At 35.5% G+C, this 13232-nt stretch overlaps 1 long non-coding RNA gene and 1 other non-coding gene across 2 annotated transcripts; both read left to right on the forward strand.

The window, feature by feature from the left end:
• The first annotated feature begins 6044 nt into the window (after positions 1-6044).
• Positions 6045-6151, forward strand: LOC111878407 (small nucleolar RNA R71). The gene has a single exon (XR_002845724.1). It is a non-coding gene; the product is annotated as a small nucleolar RNA R71 (small nucleolar RNA).
• A 5053-nt stretch (positions 6152-11204) lies between these two features.
• LOC111878399 (uncharacterized) lies at positions 11205-13232 on the forward strand. The gene is made up of 2 exons (XR_002845721.3): positions 11205-12677; positions 12792-13232. It is a non-coding gene; the product is annotated as an uncharacterized LOC111878399 (long non-coding RNA).

Here is a 13232-nt window from a genome sequence, read left to right on the forward strand (position 1 = left end):
TGATCTCAGCGCTTCCACAGACACTGATTGACGTTTCATCTTCAGTCAACGGCTCTTTTACCCAACGACTATTTTTCTGATCTGACAGGTTGTTACGATACGCCGTTATTTTTGAAGAAGATAATCATTACCTTTTTTAAAGGCTCGTTTAATTCCATATTTAAACCTCTTTCCACCCTTATTTCAAACTTTCCTTCCACAATTTAAACTTCCTTCACTTATATTCAAAACTCTAGAACCCTAAAAACTCTCTAATGGCGGCTTCTCTGTTCACTTTCTCCTATACTTCACGAAGGGTAATCCCTGCCCCAAACTCTCCTCCTCTTCCAATATACATCAAAGCCACCAACATTGTTTTCAACCCTGATATTCCAGATGTTCATCGAGGTCTTGGACTCGATGATTTTGTTAATTTCTTAGCGACCTACCGACTACGATACGCCATCAGTGACATTCCATCAGAGTTCTTCCCTGAACAACTCTGTGAGTTCTACTACACCGCAATAGTCAATGATGAAAACAATGTCATCACCGGGACTATTGGCCGTGGAAGACACTCTGTCTTTATTACCGCAGAACTCCTCAGTGCTGCACTCAGGTTACCTATCTTTGAACCATTCTCTGAACTTCCTTCTATTGAATGCTATCGACGTCTATTCGATTAACTGGGATATGATCACTCAAAGGCTGGTGCTCGATCAGCTCTTGTTCTACGCCAATGTATGACCCCAGGATGGAAATTCTTCACCGGTGCTCTATGCAAATGTGTGGGTCACAAGTCTCGAAGTGGTGATCAACTGAGCACTTATGAGCAACAAGTCGTTTGCCTACTTCTTCTCAACAAAAGACTTGATTATGGGGCCTTATTCTTTGATCAACTTGTTCAGCTTCTTCATGCAAATGTACACGCTGATCACGTTCCCTTCCCATGCTGGATTGCTCTTGTGCTCGATAAATTTTTTGCTGCAGATTACTTCTCACACCCTGGAAATCCCATTCAATGCCCTCGCATGTCAATTCGAATGTATCAAGATGATCCACTGGATACTGACATCGGAATCTCTGATAGAATGAGAGAATGGATTGCAAATCCATACACTGTTCCTTCACTCACTGCTGATACTGATGAAGGAGCTGATGGTAACCATGAAGATCATGCCGGTCAAGAGGATGAACCACATGATGGTGGTTATTTCTCTCCTCAACTTTCTCATCATATCGTCTCTGTTACTGAGAAAGTTCCCTCAGCTCAAAAGGATTCACTGTTTCAGGGGGAGCAACAATTTCAGGGGGAGCACCCATCTCAGGGGGAGCAGCCCTCACAGGGGGAGACTCCACCCCAGGGGAACCAATCTTCTCCGGGGATGCCACCACGCTCACAAGCAGCTCCAGGTACTTCATTCCTTCAAGTTCCGGCCTCAGCATTTAATGAACTTCTGACACTGACTCGGGGCATGAGTCAGCGTCTTCTACGCATTGAGGCTGATGTTCATCAGCTAAAGGAAGTTCTCATAAATACTCCTTCCTCTAGTTCCCAATCTGATGATGCTAAAAAAGGGGGAGATACTGATGATGATGATAATGCTGATGATAATCCAAAAGAGAGAGACACCGAATATGTTGACAACTCCTTAGTTCAGTCTGAGCCACCAAAGCAGATGCACGAGTCTGACTTTGCGAAGCCTAATAGTCCAGCAGATACTGAAAAGCTTGTTGAAGACAGTGAGCATGATGATGAACAACATGATGAATGTCAAAATACTGGATATGAACTTCATTGATCCCTTTATTCTAGTCCAAGAAGAAGATTCAGATGATCTTGATAATGAATCTCAAAGGCCAGACATGAAATTTGTTGATCCCACTGTTGATCCTATTATTCCGGTCCAAGGAGAAGATTCAGACATTGCTAGTGAAGATTCTCATCCGCTATCTCGCAAGCGCAAGGTAGCAGATACTGACTTGGCTCCTTCATACACTGATACTTCTTTGTCTTGCAAGAAACCCAAGTCCATAGTTAGTATATCAAATTTGGCGGCTGAATGGAACATGTCTCCTGATCAAGTTAAACATATTCTTGATGAAGCTAATAAAGCTCAGCTTCTAAAGAATATTGCTCAAGCTGATGAATCTCTCATTTAGCATAAACTTCAGGCCAAAGGATCTTTTGAAGCTCAGATGCAGAAATTCTTGGAATTTCAGTCCAAATCTCAATCTTCTCAGCCTCCTCCTAGCAACAGTAAGCCTAAGACTGACAGTGTTCTAGACAGGATTGATCGAAAGAGGTTTGAAGATGTTCTTAAACGACGAGTGTGTGGTGATAAAATCATCAAAGTTAAAGCTTCCAAACCACGCAACGAGAAAATTCTTACGTGCTGATCACTCGTCAAGGTCCACAACATTCATACATTGAAGTTGTCAAGAGGGATGAGCTGATCAAATATGGATATTCTGAATGGATGGAATTACTCGAATTAGCATCCAAGCAAACCTCAGCTCACTCCTCTGAACTGACATGTGCTCTTCATCTGCTGATCAAGAAAGTTCAGCGTTTGGACCTTGTTCCTAAAGAACGATCACAACATCAAGGCCAAAGGTCATCTGTTCCTAGAACTCGAAGAACCAAATTTCAAGTTGATTGTGAAGATGTGTTGGTTCTGGACTTTGGTGCTGGTGGGATAAACAACTCTCTTCCTATCAGTGTTGACCCAGTTCAACATAAATTTATCTCAGTTCCTGAACACGGGATGTTCTATCTCGATAAAAACAGAAAAATGTGTTTTCAGCAAACTGCTGAGATTCCAAAGGCTCCAACCACTCATCTCGTTGGCTTAAGGCAAATGTGCATGAGTCATCAAGATCTCTCCGGAGAGTTTCACATCCTTATTGCTATGGAGCTGCTGAATAGAAGACAGGAGTTACTGGATAGTCCTTACTGGCCAGTAAAAATAGAAGCTGAAGCTGAGTATGAAGAGTTCTTGTCCAGAGGTGTTCTAATTTAGTTGGTTTTGAACATCATCATATTGGGGGAGATTGTAAGGTCAAACCTTGAAATATGATGATGTTTGAAATATAACTTTCAGCATCAGCGCATATCTCAGTATGAGCATCAGCGTTTCAGCAGTTCAGTGTGTTTAGTTTATTCAGTGCATTGTAACAGATTTTGTATTTATCTTGTTTCCATAGTTAGCGTAAATTAGTTAGCTGGCATATCCCTGATTTATAGGGATTGACTAGAATAGCAGTATATAATATTTTGTATAGGTTTGTGAAAGGTCACGCCTTTCACAAACCCTAATAGCTGCTTTGTGCACACGATAATCTCTTTGTGAGATTATCTTTCTTAGTGAAAGTTTTTCTTCGTGAATTCTTCTTATTATTATTTACTATCATTGTTTGATAAATTGATTGATTAAAAGGCATTTCACTTACCAAAATAGGAGATTAAGCACAGATTTAGGAAAAAGTTGAAGAAATTCGACACAAAATCGAAGTGTGGGGTCTGCTACTACTTCGTGCGAGAGTGGGTGTTTGAAAGTGATAGTCAAAAGTTGAAGTCATCTAAGTTTAACTGGTTAACCAACCCCCCCCCCCCGACACACACACACATTCATGAATTTTTAAGCCACGTCGTGAGTTTTAAAACGTTTGAAAAAAAATCATCGGGAAAAATTACGTGACCCGTGGGGGGTAATCCCACGTCGCGGTATCGAGGTTTTTTGACTAAAAATTCATTTTTTCTATAAAATTCCAACACTCTTATAATTTCAACCCCACACTTTATTTTTACTTATCATTAAAAAGTAAGATGACTTTAATGATTATTTATTCCTAAAACTCAAAGAAAAATGAAAAAACGAGAAAAAAAACGCAAACCGAGCTCGGGTTGCCTCCCGAAAAGCGCTTCTCTTATAGGAGTCATGAGACGGAATCCGTGCTACTTCACGTTGATTCGTTTGGATTTTCATTCACCAAGTGCACCTTCTGATCCCTCTACCTTTTCTTGTAAACTTACACTCTCCTTAAGTTGGCATTCTTAGAGTTTATTTATTTATTTATTTTTTCAATTTAGAATCACCTTCTTCGAGCTTTCGTTTATCCCCTTTATTCACAACAAATTTAGGACCTTCCCTTTCTTCTTTTTGTAGCTCCATAGCATCAACATTCTCCTTGTCCAAAGTTGGTGGTTTCAAAACTTGGGTAACTTCTTCTTCATCATCTCTTGCCACCAATCTTTCTTCACTCTCCTCACTAACTAGAGAACTTGGAGTTTTATAAGCAAAGACTTCAAAAACCGTCGGAATTGATGCTATAGGCTTTGTACGCTTGACTTCTTTAACTGCTCGATTTTCTTCTTGCATCAATTTCTCTAACTCTTCAAGCTCGTTTTCTTCATCTATATTGAATGCTACACTTTGAGTAGAGTCATTCTTGAATCCGTCCGCCACTCCAAAAGTCATTTCATCATCCCCTACTCGTAATGTGAGCTTTGAATCGTGTACATCCACCAAGACTCATTTGGTATTAAGCAAAGGACGTCCAAGGATAATCGGGACATTTTTATCCTCCTTCATGTCAAGTACCACAAAATCAATATGAAAAATAAAATTTCCAATTTTTACAAAAATATCCTTAACTATGCCTCGAGGATGAGTCACTAAACGAATTGCCATGTGAATTGTCATTCTTGTAGCCTTAAATTCGGGAAGGTTGAGCTTTTGATAGAACGAAAAAGGCATCAAATTTATGATTGCTCCAAAATCGGCTAAAGCAAAAGTCTTCATATTATTTTCAAACTCACATGGAAGTGTAAGGCGTCCATGATCTCCCATCTTCTTTGGTATCCCCTCCCTAATAACCTTAGAACTCTGCTCACTAAGGATACCTCAGATGTCTTTTCTAGTAGTTGTCGAGTATCGAGTAAATCCTGCAAAAACTTGGCATATTCGGGTACTTGTGCCAAGGATTCAATGAAAGGAGTATTAATAGGAATAACCTTAAATTGCTTGATGAATTTCATATACTCTTGCTCTAGTGGGTGAACTCTAGCTCGAGAAGGGAAAGGTAGCGATGGTTGATAAGCTCGAACATCAACAATATTTTTCTGTTCAGACCTAGGCCACGTCATGGAGACTGAATCTCCATGTCGTGAAGATGGTGATTCAACAACAATATTGTCTTCGATTTTTATCCACTTTGGCTGTGATTTGGGCTGCTTTTTCTCTTCTTCCAAGGCTTCTAGGAACTCAGAAATAGTGTCTTCTTCAGTATCGATGGCCATGACATGTGGTGGTGTTTTCTTATCGAAAATTGGTAGAGATAATCATTCGTTAACCAATGTAGTTAATTGACCAAGTTGAGATTCAATATTTTGGATTGATGATTGATAATTTCTAAGAAAAGTTTTCTAGTCTATCATTAGAGCTTGCTGGTCTCTTATTGCTGCATCAGTTTCACCATGACGTTTTTCTAAAGCCTCCATAAATCTAGTAAGCATGGACTCAAAATCAACTTTCTTTTTAGGTTGTGGTTGCTCCTTTTGGTAGAAGCCTTCGCCTGTTTGCCTATATTTCTATTCTTTTTGCTTTTGTATTCATCATAAGGCAACCATTCTTTCTTTGGCTTCCTCCAATCTTCATCATAACGGTCTCCACTTGAGTAGCATACTTGAGCTTTCTTATTCATGTTCTCGTCCAAATGGCAATCTTTTGTCAAATGTGTACCATTCCATATTTCACAACACATACGTATAACATGTATGGATTGATCCATATTCGTCATTCTTCGATCCATATTACTCAACATAATCAAAACAACCATCATGTCTTCCTAAATGCCACTCCCAATTCCTTTTGCTCCATCATTTCGAGGACTATGATACTCACACGAATGCTTAGAAAACTCTTCAATCAACTCCTTAATTTCAGCGAGATTTTTCTTCGTTAAAGCTCCTTGAGAATCAAGGAGTTTCCTTGTCATCACATTTAACCCATGTTAGAAGATTGAACCCATGTTAGAAGATTGATACTTCTTGTTGCATATTAAGATCATTTTGGGGGCAATTTCTAAGTAATCCATTGTAACGCTTCCATGCTTCATAAAGTGATTCACCCGGTTGTTGCTCAAAGTTAGCTATTGCCTTCTAGAGTTTGGACACTTTTGATGGTGGGCAAAATTTCTCTAAGAATTGTTCACGCATTTGTGCCCATGTAGTAATGGCACCGGGTGAAAGTGCTTTTAACCAGTCTTTAGTAGCTCCTTTAAAGGTTAGTGGAAGCATTCTGAATAACACCGTCCCGCATGGAACATACAAGATGTTGAAGTAATCAAAGATGTCATTTAATTCATCGAGATGTTTGTAAACATCATCATGATTTTTCCCAGAAAATGGAACATCCTTAAGTGCAGAAAGAATATGTCCTTTAAGCTCAAATGTTGCGGTAGCAGGAATTGCAGGTTGCACCAAACCTGGACTAGTGTCCTCTCTCTTCTTGTATGTCCCCATTGTCATGTCGGCAATGTCCACCATATTGTTTGTCGGCTCGCCTTCGGGTTTGCTACTTCTATTTGTTTCGTAACCAATTTCCTTTTTATTAGGAGTGTTTTTAATTCCTTCTAAAGTGCCTTCGTCTTTCAGGATGGTGCTTGATTCTCCTACGTGCTTGCCTTTCTTTTTACTAAAAACTAATTTTAAATCCTTGAATAGTGACTTCTTTGGTGTGTTTGATTCTCCTACATTCTTGTCCATGTTTTTGGGAAAACCTGACTCTAGATCTTCAAATGGTTGTGTCAAAGGTGTGTTTGATCCACGGGTTATGTACTACCGCAACAGGAACAAAAACTTAAAAGCAAACAAAAACTAATAAAAAACTTCTACTGAACGTTTGAACGATGTGGTAATAATACTACCTCGTGGTGATGCAGATAAACTAAACTCAAAGCTAAAATGAAAGAAAATGTAAAAGAGCTGAACTCACGTTGTGAGCTTTAAGAGTTCACGTCGTGAATTCAGTAATTCAAGAAAAAAATCTAATGCTAAAAATTAACTTTTTGCAGGTTTTACCCCACAAAAAGGATCGATTAACCTAAAACAATTAAATCAAAAACTAAAATAGTTGTTCCCCAGCAACGGTTCCAAAAACTTGATGTGTGCAAAATATATCGCCTATCTAGCTTTAAATTTATAACCTAACTACTTATCTACTAATGCACCTATAGACAGTGTACCTAGTCAGTTTATAGTATAGTAAAGTAAGTTGGGTATCGAACACAGGGAACATATTTAAGTAACTAGTCTAATTATTAAAAATTAACCTAAATAAGCAAAAAGTTAAAATAGTTTTTATCTGATTTTACAAGTCAAGACAAACTTTAACAATTAACTAAAATTTTCAATCAATATTCTAAAATTACTTCCGTTTTGTTCGAATCCACTTCTCTTCTATGGTTAGCTATTAATTATGGATTATTAAAGTTAGTTATCAGATATTTTGTTACTAGCAATTCAAGTCCACATTTACTAATGTTTTCACTAATTCATGAACTACCTTGTATGGTCATACATAAGCAAAACACAAAATTAGTTATTGGATATAGATAAGCTATGTAAGATTTATCTAAATAAACACAATTATGGTTATAATTTATGTTCTCCAACATAGCTAAATTAGTTACTTTTATCACTTATCTAAGATTTGGTCGATCCTAGTTCTAGCAATTTAATAGTCACTAAACTACTATGTAACAAGTTCATGTAATTTAATAGTCACTAAACTACACATAACTTGAATTCAAGCAATCAAAGTATCAAATAATAACTTTATAGGTAATGACAATCAAACAAAAGCTCAAAACCAACTATTAAAATCCATAATTTAATAAACTAAACCATAGCGTTAAAGCTTCATCTATCTAAACGAAAGTAACTAAATTCAGCTACTCATGGCTGAAAACATAAGCAAAATCTCCACATAAATTGACATGATTAAAGTAAACAAACCAATGTAATGAATGTGTTCTTCAATCTCTTGATCTCTAAATAGATCTTCTTCAAAATAATTCTTTGTGTATGGAATTCAAAATCGGTTTCAGAATACCTTTCCTTCAGAAAGACTCTCCAAAAGTTGTCCAAAGCCTTCAAAACTTCTTCAGATCATAAGATAAAAGGAGTATTTATAGTTTTGGGAATTTCGTGCCTCACGACGTGAACAAGGGTTTCACATCGTGACTTGGGTAAAAATCCTTATCGGGCAAGGATTCTAACTTCCCGTGTACTAATCTTCTGGAATACTCATTCCACGTCATGATGTTGATGGTCACGTTGTGATTTGGGTTTTTCATTGAATTTTTTTTTTTCTTTTAAGCTTCCATCCACCAAAGTTCCAGTTCTGGTCCTTATTCTTCAAGAGTGTTCTTATTGGTTGCAAAATTCAATTTAATGTAATAAGTATCACATATCTTTGAAAATAACCACAATGTTAATAAAACATATTAAAATATTGCTTAAAATGTGTATAAATATGACAATATCATCCAACATGGGCCCAAAACCAAGTAGCCCACAATTTCGAAGCCCACTGCTGAGTATGTAGGGCGTACTCAGTCGTACTCTTAGTGTACTCGCTTTGGGGCTTGTACGCACAACGTACCAGCTTGTACGCTCAACGTACTCCCTATTTTGGCCAACTTTCATTAATCAGCTCTTAATCGATTAGAACTTCAACCCAACACTCAAATCTGACTTAATGTAACACCCATATTTTCAATAATAATTGACTATGATTATTTTACTACGTCAACTATCTATTATTAAAATTTGGTAGGTCGTAGAATAATTATATCGAGTTATATTTCATATATTATATTAATTCAGAATTTATTAACATATATTTCATTACTTACGATTTATATTATATCCAAAGATATATGTATATATCAATAAATATTTAATCATATAAGTTACATGAATATAGTTTTGTAAATGATATATATATATATATATATATATATATATATATATATATATATATATATATATATATATATATATATATATATATCAAGTTAGTTAATAATAAATGATTTGGATAAGAATGAATTAAATAATCTGGATAAAAATGAATTAAATAATATGGATAAGATCGAATTAAATAATATGGATAAAAACGAATTAATTAAGCTTAATGGCTAAGTAAACTTAGTGGTTAAGAAATCCTAACACTATAAATAGGGACTCAAGTCTCCTCATTTCGTCACACATTTCTCTCTCAAATCTCTCTGCCTCGAGATCTCAGTCAAATCTCAAATCTCCCTACTGGTGCTAATGTTTTCTCCCTATGTGGATGTATCGAATTTCAAAAAATATAAGTTCCAAATATTCACCTTATGTGTTTTGATACTTGTATAAACCTGCGTTAAGATATGCCTTTTAAGGCTAAATTCATTTTCATAGGTGTGATCAGAGTGTGTGGTTTTCCCATTAAGTCTACCTGTAGGGACATATATGAATGGTTCCAAGGTGTCTATTCACAATTTGTACTAATTAATAAGCTCCCACAATACCTTTTTTGACATTAAAAGGTTTATTTGACGCAATAAGCTCTTGAAAAAAGCTCATAATGCGGTTGCGCTAATAGTCGATATATTTCATAGTGCTAATGATTGTCATTAATTCGTCTACACAAATGGATATTTCTTTCGTTTTACATGCAACTTTATGATCATTTTAGCATCATAAGAACTTAGATTTAAGCATAACCGATGAACATGTGACCCACGAACCCATGATTTGTATAGTTAAATGGGTCGTGTTCGGGTTGATATACTTTGACCCGCCAACCCGAACACGACATGATTGCCATGCCCAAGTCAGATGTCTTACACATAGGCATTAACGTGTATTGGGGTCTAATATAAAAGTCGAGCAAAATATAAGGTATCTGGTTGTAATATGAATATAAGTTGAAGGGGGTAAAAGTAAGTGAATTTATTTTTTGTGTTTGATATTTGAAAAACTTACAAACATGTCTATAAAATAAATAAAGCGTTAAAATTCTAAGATTGCTGGTATTTTTGAATATAAATTCTTTATGTAAAACATTAACATATTACAAGTGTTTTAATTATATTGTTGTGAATGTGATATAGTGCACCAATTAAATTCTATAATTCCGTAGGAATAAGTGGGATGGGTGGTGGGGGTTACGATAAATATGGGTTGTGTTTTTTTTATTTTTGAAAGAAAAAACAAAATTAGAAATATTTAAAAAAAACATTAAGGTCAAAGAACTATGAAATTTCATTCTGTAGCAAAATAGCTGGTTCCTTAGAAGCTTTTGTAACAAAAGAACTATGAATTTTCCCCCGTATCAAAAATAGCTACAAATTCAGTTTCGTAGCAAAATTGCATAGCATAATAGCTATGATATTTTATTTCATAGCAAAATAGTTACGAAATTCATTTCCGTAACCAAATTCCATAGCAAAATAGCCACGGAATATCACTATGTAGCAAAATAGCTAAAAAATTTAATTTTGTAGTAATTTTCATCACAAAATAGCTAATGTATTTTGTGTTATGTATCAAATTTGGTAGCATACTAACTACCGATTTACAATTCCGTAATTAATTTAAAATTTGCTACGAAATTTAATTTTGTAGAAAATTTTGTGACAAAAAATCTACGAAAAGTCATTCCGTAGCAAAATAGCTACGGAGTTAGATTCCGTAGCATCCTTCCGTAACTATTCATGATTTTTCTTGTAGTTCTTGTTTCTAGTAACTAGTAAGTGTCGTAGTTTGGAAAGGAGAGGAAATTTTAAAGATATAAAACATGTGTGCACAATTGAAATGTGAAAGCATAAGAATTCAAAAGCATTTAGTCTCACAAACTTAATAAATTTAATAATTTCATGTCATATATAGTTATATAATAACAAGGCTTGGGGTAAGCACATCCACTAAGTACTACCTATTGTATATTAATATGTAGATGTTATTTCATTTCCAAATATTTCTTATAATTTTTTTCATCTAAAAGAGTATAATTTATATATTAATATTTTTTTTGAGATCGTAAAAAAACATAAAAAGAAAAAGTGAAGAAAAAGTTTAATATATATCTTTATATTATGGTAATAAGAAAAAAAAAACAATAACAAGTAAACTCAAATAGTAAGGTAATTATATATATTATATATATTATTAAAGCTCATGGGATGTTTCAACAGTATATTTTTCCTCATTCTGATTTTTGCCAATTTTTTCTGCTACTTCATATTTTTGCCACATAAAATTTTCAAATTGGCAGTTTGGCCCTTGGTCAATGCTGGGGATTCGTGTGAATGGCAGTTTGGCCCTTAGTCAATGCTGGGTATTCGTGTCAACGAACCTTCACCGATTCTGATGCTTCTCACCGCCATTCTTTTAATTTACAGCTTCTCCACATAAAATGATCCAGTATATCGTTCTTCTACCAAACAACCTTTCACTTCCTTCCATCTTCTCTTATCTCTCTCCCGGTTTTGATCGGCTTAAGAGCGGAGCTGCTGTCCCACCGTTTTTGCTTCATTCAATATCAGTGTCACGAGTTCAATATCAATCTCAGGAGAGAAGCATGGTCACACACAGAAAGAGGACTTTTTTTCGGAACTGATTCACCTCTAATCGTGTTTCTTCCAGGTGATTGTTGTCGGAGATGATGAAAAACATAGGTAGAAACATGCCGCCTTTTGTATTCCTCAAATTTCCCTCTGGAGTTTTTAACCTCGATTTAAGGCTCACCGTTTCTCACTTGGTAGAAGTTTTCTTCAATCAATGATCCCCACCCATTCTCTGCGATTTTGTTATCCCCGACCATCGATTTTAGATTTGGGAGAAACCGTAGATGTTATCGTCGAGGTTCTGAAAGAGTGAATCCTCGATTTAACGTTTTTCGTCCTCTTACGTGATGAGGTCGACGCCTACTACAACGAAGGCTGGTCGGAGGGAATTATCGCCGTCATCATACCCGGGAACTGATAGTCGATTTCGGTGAAATCCCAGATGTTCAGATTTCCTCCGGAAATGCTTAGACTATCTCTACTCTTCACCAACTCAAAACTTCTTCATCTTACAGCAAGTTTTCTCTAGATTCCCATTCTACTTTCACAATTTGTACACCAAATAAACTTTTCCTATTTCTTTTAAGGATGTTTACCCTTTTTCTTTATTTTTATCTTTGTTCCTGCAGGGAATTTGATCACTTGCCTCCATCATAACCCAAGAAAAAGATTCAGTTATACCCCAACCACTTCATATTGACATTTGAAATAGGGTCTTACTACGCACCCCAACTGCTCGATGAAATGCTTGAACTAGGATGCCTAGAAAAGATCAGTTTTTTTCTTCTGGAAATATAGAAAAAAAGTAATTGCTTGAGTTTAGGACATGTATTCATTTTGTGTTAACATTTTTTGCTTGGTTTTAATTTTATCTGATTATAACATTTACTATTTAGTAATCAGTTTTCATCATCAACATTTGTATGTTTTTTTTTTTGTAAAATTGTTGGTTATACACTTATGTTTAACCATCTTTGCTCCTCCATGGGAAACAGCTGATTTCTATTCAGAGAGATACAGCGAGTTGTTCCCTCTTTACAAGGTTTTGCTTTAACTGCTTCAACTTATCATTGAAGGTTATTCGGTTATTATGTTTTTTGTTTAATTTTAAGGATTAGATTGTGGATGCTTTAGGTCAATTTCACTTCATTACAAGTTTTAATTTTAATGCAATTTGGAAATTTATGCAGATGATGAAGCCAAGTCGACTCTTCATGGGTAGATCCAGGTATGTTTATCCATGATAAAATTGGATGTTATTTTCTGGTATATTAGATACATTCATTCCATTGTAATGAAAGAGGAATGTGCAATTTGGTTTTATTTTTACTGTAATCAATTCATTTATAAATTTGAAGATTAAGACTTTTGACTTGGAGAAGAGAATAGTCAAAATGGATTGAGAGAAGTTTAAACATGTTTGAGAGGAAAGGGTATAGCTAGAAAGTTTAAGGTGGGCAGATGGTTAAAGAGTTTGAGAGGTATGGGCATAATTGGGCAGTTGAAGGCTAGGTTGAAGGTAAGCAGAAATTCAAGAGTTGGTGTACATTAAAGTCTAAAAAGAAATATTATCATGCTCTGTATGACCTTTTAATATAATGCAAGAAAGTATGAATTTCATATATATATAA

Source organism: Lactuca sativa, chromosome 7 (genome assembly GCF_002870075.4).
Source record: "Lactuca sativa cultivar Salinas chromosome 7, Lsat_Salinas_v11, whole genome shotgun sequence".
In the NCBI taxonomy this organism is placed as follows: domain Eukaryota; kingdom Viridiplantae; phylum Streptophyta; class Magnoliopsida; order Asterales; family Asteraceae; genus Lactuca; species Lactuca sativa.